We start from the raw sequence: 1,221 nt of genomic DNA on the forward strand, positions 1-1,221 counted from the left end.
GAGGCCAAGGCGGGCGGATCACCTGAGGTCGGGAGTTCAAGACCAGCCTGACCAACATGGTGAAACCTCGTCTTAAAAAAAAAAAAAAAAGAAGTTTTATTCTCATGAAGGTAAATTCTAGGAAATTTGATTTGGTTTTATTGATTTAATAAAGTTATCAACTATCAAGGAATCCACCTTAAGTCACTCTTCTATGCTTAGTATATCACTTTATTGATAACGAAATATATTCTGATGTAAAATAAAAAATAACCACTTTGCCTTGTATATTTGTGCTTCTCAACAGAAATCTTATAGTAGACTTTTTACACTTCAGGCAAACTGCTTCTACCAATCTGTCAACACAATAAAAATAGTTTTCATATGATTGTGTCTTTGGAAGTCTGTGCAAAATGTGATTTCACTTAGTGATTGTGGTGTGACAGCTGTAAATTACCATTGCATTTTCAGTGTGACTGAGATGCTGACTTCTTCTGGCTTTGACTGCCCTTTCCACAAAGAAGCTGGATCTCAGACAAATCCCCCAAAGAAGAGCGGATCAATACTCTCACAAAGAGGTATTGACAGATCACTGTCTCTCTTTTTTTTTTTCTTTTCTTTTTTTACAGTGAGCTGAGTTTTTCATGCAGGCAGACAGATCACTGTCTCTTAGAGGTTCTAACTGGGCAGTGTCCCATCCAGACATGCTGGCCATGCATATGAGTGTCTGTCTGCTGGCCTGCAGGAGAGTCTTGTGATCCTGCTTGTCTGGTCAGTAGTCAAACGCTAAGATCCCCTTGGGGTAGGAGTTCTGCCCTGAAGCCACATGCTTTGGTAGGAAGGCACTAGGCCAGTTTAATAGGGCAAAGAGCCTTATTCAAGGAAGTCAGAAGTAGTGAAGCAGGCTGCAGTATCAAATTCCTCTTCGCAGTATATTATTGGGTAATTGTATAAGTCTTCAATAAATAAATGGTAGAGTGTTCAGGCAAGCTTCTGGGTACTTGAGGTGCATAAATGAATGCCTAACTCAAGGAGCTCATCCTAAGTTGTTTGGGGAAATAGCCTACAGCTGCCAACCCTTCTTGCTAACTATGCCATCCCAACTTCAAAACTGCTAACAGGCCGGGCGTGGTAGCTCACGCCTATAATCCCAGCACTTTGGGAGGCCGAGGCGGGTGGATCACGAGGTCAAGAGATCGAGACCATCCTGGTCAACATGGTGAAACCCCGTCTCTACTAAAA

This window comes from Cebus imitator, unplaced genomic scaffold (assembly GCF_001604975.1).
Source record: "Cebus imitator isolate Cc_AM_T3 unplaced genomic scaffold, Cebus_imitator-1.0 Scaffold265, whole genome shotgun sequence".
Lineage (NCBI taxonomy): Eukaryota > Metazoa > Chordata > Mammalia > Primates > Cebidae > Cebus > Cebus imitator.